Source organism: Solanum verrucosum, unplaced genomic scaffold, assembly GCF_900185275.1.
Source record: "Solanum verrucosum unplaced genomic scaffold, falcon-dt-bn FXZP01000115.1, whole genome shotgun sequence".
Lineage (NCBI taxonomy): Eukaryota > Viridiplantae > Streptophyta > Magnoliopsida > Solanales > Solanaceae > Solanum > Solanum verrucosum.
Window position 1 is genome coordinate 3,171,415 of NW_026020680.1, and position 14,230 is coordinate 3,185,644.

At 33.4% G+C, this 14,230-nt stretch overlaps 1 pseudogene; it reads left to right on the forward strand.

The window, feature by feature from the left end:
- The first annotated feature begins 7,264 nt into the window (after nucleotides 1-7,264).
- Nucleotides 7,265-7,957, forward strand: LOC125812286 (uncharacterized; annotated as a pseudogene).
- Nucleotides 7,958-14,230: the final 6,273 nt, after the last annotated feature.

Below are 14,230 nucleotides of genomic sequence, written 5' to 3' on the forward strand. Positions count from 1 at the left end.
GAATAAACGTTTTAGGGTTTAAAGAAAATTTGTGTTCAATGGTTTTGCTTAGATCTGTTGATGGAAGTTGGAATGCTATGCTTGGTAGTGTACATCTATAGATGCTTTCAGTTGTAGTATGTGTAAACTGGTGGTTTACTAGAATTTTGGAATCTGAGTAATGAAATCTGTACTCTGTTTTGTTCAATCAAAGATATTGCTATTACATCTATGCGTTATTTCCCAATCATTGAAGTTTGAATTATTGTTAGTAGCTATGGTGAATTATTTTTGCTTATTAAGAACCTTTTCTATATCAGTTTTTTAATAGAAATTTATCATTATCCAATGTTATGGGTTGAACTTATACTGCATTTGACCTGGTAGTAATTTAATGAATTTTCTATTTGAGTTTAGCTTCTGGCAAAATGAGTTGTGGTGCTGCTGCTGTTGTATTTAAGGTGAGATTGGTCTATTATGAGGCTCCTCAGCTCCGGCAAGTTTTAGGTAAGTTTTGAATTTGTATGGCTTTTGAATACTAGTTGCTTTGGGCTAGTTCAGTACTATGCTTATCTAAGTTTAAGAGTTGTGTGGCTTCATGATATTTTATGGTATTATGGTGAGAGAAGTATGCTGAGGTAGACCTGCTTTTGTTTTGGTGAGTCATCTAAAAGATTTTTGAAATGACTTTCTTGCTATGTAATTTCACTTTTTGTTTAGTATAGTACTTTTGCTTGATGTTACTTTGTGACTTGGTTATTGGATCAATATTCAACTTTTGCTAGAGAAATGATTCCTGGCCTGAACTTGTGAACTGATGTTTGCCCTTATGTACAATGATCTGATTGATGAGAATGCCAATCTGAATTGATTTGTGAAAGAATTGATTAACTTGTGTATATCTGATGACTCGTTTCATACAAGTATATGCAAATGGCTTGTTTTTTAACATTTGAGATATAACTAGTGATACCACTAGTTTGTATTACTCAAAATTGAATGTCTTGACTGGCCCCCAAGGCCTAGCTCAAGTGGCAGAAGGTGGAGGATTTGTGGCTTAGGTCGCAGGTTCAAGCCCCACACCATGCAAAGCGAAGCCCGGTATTTAAGTGGAGAAGGGTAGAGGGGTGGGCCCATTATCTACCGAGTTTAGAAGGCTGTGATTGGTCCAAAGGGCGGGTCACAGACGGATTTCTCGGTTATTAAAAAAAAAATTGAATGTCTTGACTGTATATATAAATTTGCCAACAATTGAAGACTGAAACACTATTTTGTGACGAGGCTTTGGTTACACATACAGAAAGTTACTCTATCTAGAATTGGGGAATTTACGTATCTTTCTTTTTGAAATGGTATAAATTTTTATTACTTTTACCTTCTGATATTTGGGTATGAGGAATTTGCATTTAGGTACTTATTCAGTGCTTGCTGTTGCCATGTATTTTGGGGAGGAATAAATGTATCCAGATCCCAGAATACTATCACAAAGAACTACTTGACATTTGTTATGGTCGAAAAAATCCTGATAACAAAATGCACTTTTGTTTATGTAGTAGGAAAATGGAATAACATTACTTTCTGCCAAGATTTGAGGTACTTTTAATTCAACATTGACTCACAAAGTCTTCACTTTGTGGCATTGGTATTTTACAAGCTAAGCTGTGTTCCCTTTTATCAGTTGTCTGAAACTGAATATTATCTTTGTTATCTAAATGCTAGTGTATTTTTTCAGTATTTCACTCAATATCAATGGTTATCGACTTTTGTGCTAAATAGACCTCGTACAAGCTTCCTAATTGCATATTTTTTTGGCCAACAGTCATTATATATGCTGAAGTATACTTGAGAACACCAGACTGCTAGAGAGATTGTGGACTTCTTAGACTGACTTTGATACTTCAGAAAAATTAAGTTATGTTTGGAAAAGAGGACACTGCCTTTTCTCTCTATTGTTCTTTAAGGTGTTGAATAATTCAGTCTCTTGTCTTACCTCAGATTGTTGGTCTGTTTTACCTGGGAGAGTTTTTGTTTTTTAAGCTTGAGTCTCGACTTGAAGTACTCAGCTTATGTGTAGATTGCAAATGGTTCAATCAGCGGTTGGTTCTCATTATTAATACTTTCGCAACTGAAGAAGGTAAGATTTTATTCTGAATGTGTCAACAAAGTGATGGAACCAGTCAAATTAATCTATTGGGACAAGTAGTGTACAGTCATATACTTGCTACAAAGATCATGTCAGGATTATGTAGGTTAACAGTTATTGAGACTAGAGAGATAAATAGCATCCTGATTCCTGATTGTGCATACATCAGTGTAAGGAAAGTATGAGTAAACTATGAGTTGGATTAAGATGATAAAAACATATAACGAAATTCTATATTACTTCAAATAAAAAATAGTAATCATGTAGTTATTACAATATATATTGAATCATCAGAATATCAAAACCTCTTCCTATTCCTATTCCAGCAGCGTCTAGTAGCAGGAGGGTCATTAGGAAGTTTAGGCATATCGTGGTGATCAACCATTATGATCCGTCTCTTGGCTGTCTTTTGCTCTGCTAACCTTTCCTCAAATTTCCTCTTACTTGATTCAAATTTCTTTATTTCATTGATGTTTTGTGTTTCTTTTTGCATTGGTGCAGAGCTCTGTATTGGTCTTGTAATTGCACTGCAGTTGCTGTGTTGATGAGGAGGGGCTTGTACTCGCTCGGTGGCCACATTCATCTTCTTCAATGACGCTGACATGGTCTTGGTTAAACCACTGGTGCACTGCTTTCTTGCTGTTGATCCCATCCTGTGTTGAGTAGGGGTCTTCTTTTCTGTGTCACTATCAATTCTTTTCTGTTGAATCCGGTCAGTCTCCATCTTCTTGAAACCTTTTTGACTCTGTTTGTTGAGTTGTTTGTGTCCATCAAGCTCCTTCTCGAAAGAAAAATCAGAAAGAAGTTTTACACGAGGAGCAACTTGTACATGTTTGGTGGACATCCTCTTTGTTGATCCCATAGTAGTAGTATTATGAGATTGTTGTTGTGTTCCTTCTTTAAGACCATCCAAGTCATGTGTCTCGGGTGTTATCTTCAACTCTTGAGTAATTGCATTGCTATTGTTGTGGTTTTCCAGAGGAGCAACTTGAACAGTTTTGGAGTAAGTTATTCTAATTTTGAGTGGCTTTGTAATCTGCTTCTGGCTCTGCTGTGTTTCTTCCTCAGCATTGGTCACTTTATCTTCATCACGAACGACACTGTCTTCTTCCTCAAGAGTAGTACTGGTATCATCGTCTTCTTCCTCAAGAGTAGTAGTGTCGTCATCTTCATCGAAGGTACTGGGGTTGGATATCATCCTGATTATCCTGTTTTTGCGCTTGTGAAATTGATGAGGATATTTGATTCCAGCAACTAGGATAGCTTCTTCAATCATGTGGCATATATCATAAGGCTTCTTGTCGATATAATTCCATTTCATGAATACTTCTTCGATATCATCCATTCTTACACACTCTCCCTAAGCTCTCACTTTTTTGTTTGTTTAATCAACATGACTCAAAGCTCCCTTATATAGGAAATTTTAGGAACATATTTGGAAATAAACCTTATATGAAATTTTAGGAACATATTTGGAAATAAACCTTATAGGAAATTTTAGGAACTTCCTTTCCATTTCCTAAAAGATATTTAAAAATAAATCTTTACCCCCTACAAATTATTAACCTTTACTTTTTCTACACAAAATAGGACTAGGAGTGCATAGACGGTTTCTTCAAGGGATTAACATATTTTCCATATATGCTACTTATTTTTTAGTTACACCAATTTTCACCCCTTTATTTCCTAAAAGAAATTTACCTATTATTCGGTTTAATAGTAAAACGTATTTTATCAACTAAATATTACTCCTCTTGAGTAAGTTTACAGGGTAAATAGGAGAATATTTTACCTATAAAAAAATATATTTTTTGTTAAAGAAAATATTTGTCCAATAAATAATATTGACTTGATGCAGAGGTTATTAAGAAATAAAGGAAGACTTTGAAAAATATAATTATAAATTGGATGATCATTTGAGAAACTCGAAAGTTTAATTAGTAGGTGACATGACATACCGATACCACATTATCATTTAGGCATACCGTAAAGTCAAAATTTCATTTTTTTCACCCCTACCCTCGATCCCACCCCCAGCCCCCACCCCGACTCCCCCCACGCCCAAAAAAAATTCTAAGTTTGTTTTTAAAAAATATTTTTATATGAGTAAAAATCAAAATTATCTAATGCGTGTTTACAAAATTAACTAGGATAATCTCAATTTCAAACTGTGCTCTATATATCCTACCTCTATCTATCTCGTTAAAGGTTAAATGTTCTACATCAAATAATACAAGGATCAAAAGCAAAATAAAGTATATTTCGGGGACCAAAAATGTTATTTTCCCTTATTTACCTATGTCATTAACATGTATCTGGACGTGTCAAATACATATATTCAAGGTGCGAATTATTATAGAATTGGTAATATTGTAAGCTCACAGGAAGAAAGGTAATTAACTCCTAAATAAGTGAAATTTGTATTGTATAGTGTTTACTCTTTTTTTTTATAATTCCCCATATATTGTGAAGTGGACATAGATATAGCACAAATTTCTATATAAATTAGAATTATTTAAAGGGAAAAAGGATAAATATACCCCCGAACTTTAATAAATGGTACGTCTATATCCTCCATTATACTTTTCGTCCATCTCAGCTCTTGTCGTCCAATAATCGGTGCACATTTGCCCCTCCCACTAACGGCGCTCTCTTTATGTACACGTGGCAAAATCCTAAGCCACTACTCTTTTAACCCAAATCCTAAGAACCCGCTCCATAACCCAATAAACCCACCCGATTTGTGGGTAAAATATACTCTCTAAAATCTAAAGACCCAAATCCTAAGTCACTTTCGTTCATCTCACAAACCCTAGCCTAGTTCATCAGATTTTAGAGAGTTCATCGGTGCAGTTGCTGCCTCAAATGCAGACAGTTTCTTAGAAACACACTGTTGGGATATACTATTAACCATGTAATTGTGTTATAGTAATTATTTTTATTTAATCTCTTGTAAAGATTTTTTATGTTATTTATTTAATATAATAAAATCTTTGTTTAAATAGATCATTGTGTATATATGTGTGTCCATTGCTTATATAGTAGACAAATTTGTGTATGGAGTATTTTAACTCATACGCGGAAGATTAAAATTGTCAGTGCATATAAGTTATAAATTAATGTTCACGATCAAAGATGAAGTAGGACGAACATCTTGATGATCGTAGCACAAGATTAAATATAATTTGATCTTAATTATGAGGATGGTTAAATTCCAACTTCTTGTGCTAGTACATTTTGTATGTATTGAACGGACCAATTAGAGACATTTATTAATGTTCTGAATATTTATAAATAAATTCTCTAGTCCACTACATGTACTTATACTCTTAATCTTGATATAATTATTATGATAAATGTAATTTATTTTATTGTTTTAATCTATTAAAAGGTGAGACTTTTTGATGAGATTGATTGGTGTCGGTAATTCTAACACGGGGGGTTAAATAAGATGTAGTGGTAGATTTCGAAATTAAATCGAGGAGTGCAATTACAAATTTTTAGTGGAATAATTTGTAATTTATTGCGATATGGTTAATTCGTTTATTTGAGAATTATTGTCGTAATTGGAAGCCTCTATTAAATATATCTATGGTCCATACTATGCCTGATTAATTGACCAAGTTTGAAAAGAAGGACAAATTAATTTTATTGTTGATCTTTAAAGGATGAATTATTTGAGAGTCAAATATTGAGTTAATGACAAAAACGTTTGACCTTAAATGGATGAAAACGTTTTTTGTATTAATCTCAATTTATTCTTATTTTGAATGATCCTCTTAATTGCTCATTAAGGCTAAAATTTATTTGATTTTTCCTATTCATTCTTGAGTTGGAAAACTAGTATAAATAGGCTGGATGTGGCATGAAAGAAATCATCCTTTAAAATAAGTAATACTTGCCCACACAAGTAATACGTAACTTGGTAGTAACAATCAATCTGGAAATAGGAGAAGATCGTAGCTCTGGATCCTTGGCATCTGGACGACTTTTGTAAAAGTTTCAACAGGTTAGTCATCTTCTAAATTCGTTCATGTTATATTGTTTAGTCTACATGTAAGATTTGTGATCCTGAAGATAGCTTCTGTTGTGCATATTCTAACAAATGGTATCGCGAGTCTTCTTACATATACTAAATAATGTAATAAGATAATTCATGATTGATTGAATGTCTATATCATGATGCGTTACTGTTTAATATATGAATTCGTTGTTTCATAAATAATTTAATTTTTGTTTATGAATTCATGATTTGATGTTATGTTCAATGATGAGATTGAAATAAATCATTGTTTATAATTCGAGTTTGAAAACATAATGTTTCATGTAATATTGATTATTGTTCATAATTCAGATCTTGTAAAACGAATTCATGATTCATGTTCCTTGAATTAATAGTTTTAGAGTAAGGTTTTTAAATTTTTTAAATATTGTCTGGATTCTGAATATTTGTTAGAGTACTGTGAGAATTTTTTGTTTGAAAAAAACGGACAGCATGTCATTGGCCTGGCAAGTCTGGTTTTTTTCTGACGAACTCCGATTGGCCTCAACTTTGGTTGGTTGATTGGAAATGGCCCAGTGAGCAATACTCGTAGCTTTTCTGTGATCAAGGGCCTTTTTTGGCCATTCAAAGTCGTTTTGATGGGTTTTTGGCCATTTCTCTGTTTTCAAAAAATTAAAGAAAAAAAAAATAAAAAATTATTTTTAGTAATCCAGTGGCGTAAGGGTTCATCCCTAACACTTATAAATGTATTTTACAGTAAATATATGAGTTTATATGTTGACTTAGGTCCTTTTCCCCATCGGATAAACTTGTATATTTTGATACTGTTTTGGTATGTCTTTTGTTTTGATGACTTGTTTAAAACTTTCCAACTTAGTTACATGTTGAATCAATGAACAAGAGAGATAAACTATATACATATATATCTTGTTATACTTAACAAAATACTCTCTAACTGAGTTGGACTTGTTTTGCTTAACTGGTACTATATTTAAACATGCTCATATATTTGCTAGAATAGTTAAGTTTCCCTATCAAATCTAATTGTTTATAAGCATGATTATATGAGTCTCATTGTGTTTTCCTTAATAATATAGCATGTATACTCAATGATCTATGTTATCTCTCTCAGATTAACTATGTCTTACTTCAATCCCCTGTTCTCAATCTTGAATCAAAATAAACTTGAGGGTCCAAACTATGTTAAATGGAAATGAAATTTAGATATTGTCCTAACTTTTGAGAGTTATAAATTTGTATTGGTTGAGGAATGTCCTATCAAATCAGCAGATCCTACTGATGAGGAAGTTCAAGCCTATGACAAATTGGTTAAGGCTGATGAGATGGCAAGATGCTACATTTTTGCCTCAATGGCGAATGTCTTGCAGCATCAGCATCAGTCTATGACATCTGCTTACGATATGCTCGCATATCTTAAGGAGATGTTTGGTGAGTAGAATCGTGCTACAAAGCAGACTGCCATGAAATCCCTTTTGACCACAAAAATGGCTGAAGGATCTTCTGTCATAGAACATGTGCTGAAGTTGATGAGTTACTTGAATGAGCTGGAGATACTTGGTGCTGAGATTGATAAGGAATCTCAAGTTGAGATGATCCTTCAAACTTTGCCGGACAGTTTTCAACAGTTTCGCTTAAACTATAATATGAATAAAATGGACATGTCTTTAGCGAAATTGTTGAATGAGCTGTAAGCGACAGAGACTATAATTAAGCAGCAAGCTCTTGCGGCATTCCTGGTTGACAAGGCTGGGCCGTCCTCTTCAAAACCAACAAAATTTCAGAAGAAAAAAAAAAGGCCCGCAAGGTTGTGACACCCGGAGGTGCTAAGGGTGGTGTGGCTAAGCCGAAATGTAATTGCTTTCATTGTAAGCAACATGTACACTATAAAAAGCAATGCCCCGACTTTCAGGCTAAGATGAAAAACAAAGGTAACTTTTTTTTAAATGTCGTTGAAACCTGTTTAGCGGTTGTTTCTACCCAATTATGGGTTGTAGATTTGGGAGCCACTAATCATATATGCACTTCTTTGCAGGGGTTTCAGAAAACGCGGCGGCTAAACAAGGATGAAGTTAGTGTTTTTCAAGCGAATGGGGAGCCGACACCATTCTTTTCTATTGGAATAATTTCGCTTTCATTTAGTAGTTCCAGACTTTTAGTTTCGAATAATGTTTTATATGTTCCTTCTATAAGAAGGAATTTATTGTTTGTTTCTAAATTAATGGATGATGGTTATGATATTCACTTTGCGAATAACTCTGTTGTTATTAAGTATAATAACTTTTTTATCCTTAGTGCTCCCAAAATACATGATTTATTTGTGTTTGAAATTTTCCATAACATGCTTCAACAAACTGCACTAAATAACATTGTTGTTTTGAATTAAAAAAAAACATATTTCTCAATTGAGTCCAACTTATTTATGGCACTTACATCTATGTCATATTAATATAAATAGGATTTCACGGTTAGTTAAAGATGGACCTTTGAGTTCATTGAAAGAGGAGGCACTAGCAACCTGTGAATCCTGTTTAGAAGGTAAAATGACAAAGAGACCTTTCCCTTCTAAAGGAAATAGAGTCAGTAATAAGTTATAATTAATTCATTCTGATTTGTGTGGCCCTATGAAGATACAAGCAAGAGGTGGTTTTGAGTATTTTGTGACTTTCATCTATGATTACTCCAACTATGGATATATTTATTTGTTGTGCCGTAAATCTGAATGCTTTGAAAAATTCAAAGAATTTAAGATTGAAACGAAAAAGCGACATGGTAAACATATCCAAACATTACGATTTGATCGTGGTGGTGAATACCTTTCTACAGAATTCATTAAGTATTTATCAGAATCAGGAATTACTTCTCAATATTCTGCCCCAGGAACACCTCAACAAAACGGTGTAGCAAAACGTAAAAATAGAACTCTTTTGGAAATGGTTAGATCAATGTTAAGTTATTTTGATTTGCCTTTTAGCTTTTGGGGATATGCCTTAGAAACTGCGAATTATATTCTGAATTTGGTTCCTTCAAAATATATACCTTTAACCCCATCTGAATTGTGGAATGGGCGAAAGCCTAGCCCACGGCATATTCGAGTTTGGGGTTGTCCAACTCATGTGCTAAAAGGAAAAACAGATAAGTTGGAATCTAGAACAGAAGTATGTATTTTTATTAGATATCCAAAAGGCACTAAAGGAGGTTTATTTTACTGTCCTAAGGAACAAAAGGTAATTGTCTCAACAAATGCCAAGTTTCTAAAACAGGACTATTTAATGAACCATATTCCTAGAAGTAAACTTGTTTTACAGGAATTGTCCAAAAGAATAACGAGTAATGAATCGACAAAACAAACTCCACACACAGTTGTTGACATTCCTTTACGACCACATAGTGGGAGACATGTCAATAGGCAACAAATTGCACGTAAGGCTGCGCAGGAGGTTGCCCTAGAGCAAACTCAAGATTTCGCTACCTCAAAGTAGTGGGAGCAATGTCCAGCAGCCTGCGGTTGTGGAGGAAAATGTTTAGGATAATCAGGATTTAGTTCAAGAAATAGCAAATCATGTAGTGGCTATTTGTCGTAGTAGGAGAGTTATTAGAAAGCCTGAAAGGTTTACGCTCTTGGGAGAATCATATGATAGAATCCCTGAGGAGCCTAATACAGAATCATTGAATTACGCCGAAGCACCACATGATAAAGATGCTGAAATTTGGATTGTTGCTATGAAATCTGAAATGGAGTCTATGTACTCTAATCAAGTCTGAGATCTTGTAGAACCATTTGTGGATGTCAAACATATTGGTTGTAAGTGGATCTTCAAGAAAAAGAAAGGTGTGGATGGAAGAGTGAAAACTTTTAAGGCTAGGCTTGTTGCGAAAGGGTTTACTCAAAAAGAAGGAATTGATTATAAGGAAACTTTTTCGCCGGTAGCTATGCTTAAATCCATTAGGATTCTCTTGTCCATTGTTGCTCATTACAATTATGAGATTTGGCAAATAGATGTCAAGACGGCTTTTCTAAACGAAAGTCTTAATGAATGCATCTATATGGCACAACCAGAAGGTTTCATAGAAAGTGGCAATGAACACATGTTGTGTAAACTTAAGAGATCCATTTATGGATTAAAGCAAGCATCTAGAGCATGGAATATTTGTTTTGACAAGTCGATTAAGACTTTTGGTTTTGATCAATTTGAAAATGAATCATGCATCTATAAAAAATTGGAGGAAGCAGAGTAGCATTTTTAATTTTGTATGTTGATGACATTTTGCTCATAGGAAATAATGTGAGCATGTTGAATTTAGTTAAGGAATGACTGTCATCGCGTTTTGATATGAAAGACTTTGGAGAAACGGCTCATATCCTTGGGATCAAGCTTATGCGAGATCGTAAACAAAGGATATTAGGCTTGTCTCAAGCGCTTTACATTGATACTATTCTTGCAAGGTTTAACATGCAAAAATCCAAAAAGGGATTTCTTCCTTTTAGACATGGAATTACTTTATCAAAGGATCAGTCGCCCAAAACGACTGATGAGAGAGAATGAAGGTTGTCTCTTATGCATCTGTTGTAGGGAGTCTCATGTATGTTATGTTATGTACTAGACCGGATATCTGCTTTGTTATTGGCATGGTTAATAGATTTCAGTCTAATCCTGGAAAAGAACATTGGACAACAGTTAAGCATAAAATCAAGTACCTGAAAAGGACTAAAAATTACATACTTGTTTTCCATCCTGGAAATCTTGTACCTATTGGGTATACAGATTCATATTTCCAGTCAGATAGAGATTCAAGAAAGTCAACCTCAGGATATGTATTTACTCTGGGAAGTGGAGCTGTAATATGGAGGAGTATCAAGCAATCGTGTGTTGTTGATTCCACCATGAAAGCTGAATATGTAGCTGCCTCTGAGGCGGCTAAGGAGGTTGTTTGGCTCGGAAACTTCCTGAAAGAGCTTGGAGTGGTTCCTTCAGTTGAAGCACCAATCACACTTTATTGTGATAACAGTGGTGCAGTTGCTAACTCGAAAGAATCGCGAAGCCATAAAAGGAGTAAGCACATTGAGAGGAAATATAATTTGATTCGTGATATAACTCAAAGGGGTGATGTGAGAGTATTGAAGATTGAATCGAAGAACAATTTGGCAGAACCATTTACAAAAGGCTTACCTCAGAAGGGTTTGATAAGCATGTGGAAGAAATGGGTGTTAAAATTGTGAATGCATGGTTATAAGTCTAAGTGGGAGATTGTTGGGATATACTATTAACCATGTAATTGTGTTATAGTAATTATTTTTATTTAATCCCTTGTAAAGATTTTTTATGTTATTTATTTAATATAATAAAATCTTTGTTTAAATAGATCATTGTGTATATATGTGTGTCCATTGCTTATATAGTAGACAATTTTGTGTATGGAGTATTTTAACTCATACGCGGAAGATTAAAATTGTCAGTGCATATAAGTTATAAATTAATGTTCATGATCAAAGATGAAGTAGGACAAACATCTTGATGATCATAGCATAAGATTAAATATAATTTGATCTTAATTATGAGGATGGTTAAATTCCAACTTCTTGTGCTAGTACATTTTGTATGTATTGAACGGACCAATTAGAGACATTTATTAATGTTCTGAATATTTATAAATAAATTCTCTAGTCCACTACATGTACTTATACTCTTAATCTTGATATAATTATTATGATCTATGTAATTTATTTTATTTTTTTTAATCTATTAAAAGGTGAGACTTTTTGATGAGTCAATAAATTCCTAATAGATTAGATAATGACAAATTACATTAGTGAAATAATAATTAGTTGAAGACACCCCTTTATGGTTACTTATAAGTTTTCACGTGAAAACCCTGCAGGTGGACTTTATATCCGTCATGTGAAATAAGTTAAGTAAATATAATAAAGGATTAATTTAGTCAATGAATTAAATTTTCAGAAAATTTGATATAAGTGATTGGTGTCGGTAATTCTAATACGGGGGTTAAATAAGATGTAGTGGTAGATTTCGAAATTAAATCGAGGAGTGCAATTACAAATTTTTAGTGGAATAATTTGTAATTTATTGTGATATGGTTAATTCATTTATTTGAGAATTATTGTTGTAATTGGAAGCCTCTATTAAATATATCTACGGTCCCTACTATGCCTGATTAATTGACCAAGTTTGAAAAGAAGGACAAATTAATTTTATTGTTGATCTTATGAATTATTTGAGAGTCAAATATTGAGTTAATGACAAAAACGTTTGGCCTTAAATGGATGAAAACGTTTTTTGTATTAATCTCAATTTATTCTCATTTTGAATGATCCTCTTAATTGCTCATTAAGGCTAAAATATATTTGATTTTTCCTATTCATTCTTGAGTTGGAAAACTAGTATAAATAGGCTGGATGTGGCATGAAAGAAGTCATCCTTTTAAACAAGTAATACTTGCCCACACAAGTAACTCGGTAGTAACAATCAATCAGGAAATAGGAGAAGATCGTAGCTCTGGATCCTTGGCATCTGGACGACTTTTGTAGAAGTTTCAACAGGTTAGTCTTCTTCTAAATTCGTTCATGTTATATTATTTAGTCTACATGTAAGATTTGTGATCCTGAATATAGCTTTCGTTGTGCATATTCTAACACACACATCAATGTATCATTTTTGTCCAACCTTGTCCTTAAATGTTGTCGAAGGGTTAGAGGATTCATAAGCTAAAGTTGGATGTCTGCTACTGCTGCTTGCGGTGCCAATGTTGATACCTGTTTTTGTTAGTGGAGGTTAATAAATTGGAGTCTTTTTCGAGCGGTTGAACTCTTGCTTGAAGCTAGATCACCGTCATGTTTCTCTTTAGCTGCTGATTGTGACTCATTGTGTGGTTGCATAAGAGAAAGTTGTTTAGACCTAAAAGCCTCCCAAAAAAGAATAGCTTGAGAGTCATAGAAGGTTTGTTGTTAGTTAAACCTCATTATAACTAGATCAGTAATTTGAATTCTCAAACCTCCGCAAAAAAGATTTACTTACATATTTTAAAGATTTTAAAAATTTACTAATTATTGAGTTTAAATTTTACGAAGTACTGAGTTTAAAATCTAAAGAAAAGACCCAAATTTTAGATTTTAGAGAGTATATTTTACCTACAAATCGAGTGGGTTTATTGGGTTATGTGGCGGGTTATTAGGATTTGGGTTAAAGGAATTGGTCAATTGGGTAATGGCTTAGGATTTCGCCACGTGTACACAAAGAGGGTGCCGTTAGTGGGAGGGGTAAATGTGCACCAATTATTGGACGGCAAGGGCTGAGATGGATGAAAAGTATAACGGATGGTATAGACGTACTATTTAACAAAGTTCGGTGGTATATTTGTCATTTTTCCCTTATTTAAAATATATCACCAATTTCTGTATAAATATAAACTACTTCTCGTGAACTAAGTCAAACCGTCAAGTGAAGCCAAATCGAAGAATCAAGTCAAACAGTTAAAAAAAATTGACTTGTGGTTTGGCTTGATTGATTTGATGTGAAAAAAGATAAACCAACCATTGTCTGATTGGTTTAGTATTAACAGGAAAAAAGTCTAATCGAATTCAAATCAAACCGACATAATACATATGTAATTTTATTTTTTTTATACATAAGAAAATATTTGTTTTTAATATGCTTTGTAAATATTTTTAAAATTAATTCATAACTTTCAATATTACATATAGGGATAAGGGTTTGAAAAATACTCCAACTATGGTCGGATTTGCTGTTGCAATATTAAACTTTCATGAGGACCTATTACCTCCCTAGACTATTTAATACCGTATTTTAAACATATATATTTGCCCACATGGACATCAAAAATAATGCAAAATTATAAATAGTAATGTGTCCACGTGGGCACATATATACCTTTAAAATACACTATTAAATAGTTCAGGGGGTAAAAAATACGGTATTAAATAGTCTAGAAAGGTAATAGGTACTTATGAAAGTTTAGTATCGCAATAGCAAATCCGACCAAAGTTAGGATATTTTTCAGATTCTTATCCTTTACATATATTATTTCATATTTGGGCTTGTACTATGATT